Raw genomic sequence first — 236 nt, forward strand, 5'->3', positions numbered from 1 at the left:
CCCGGGACCAGGAAGCTGGAGGGAGGCGGGGGCGCCTGGCGGGCAGAGAGCCCAGCCCGCTGGCCTGGAGGGACGCTCCCGTGCCATCCAGCGCAGGGGCACCGCAGATCCGGCCCGGAGCCTGGGCGGCCTTCCTGGAGTTCCTGCTGGTAGGCTGGGCCCCCCCGCCCTCCGGGCCTGGCAGGCTCCTCCGGCTCCGGCTGCGGGCGGGCGCCTCTGGCCCAGAGCGGCTGGTC

This window comes from Myotis davidii, unplaced genomic scaffold, assembly GCF_000327345.1.
Source record: "Myotis davidii unplaced genomic scaffold, ASM32734v1 scaffold845, whole genome shotgun sequence".
Lineage (NCBI taxonomy): Eukaryota > Metazoa > Chordata > Mammalia > Chiroptera > Vespertilionidae > Myotis > Myotis davidii.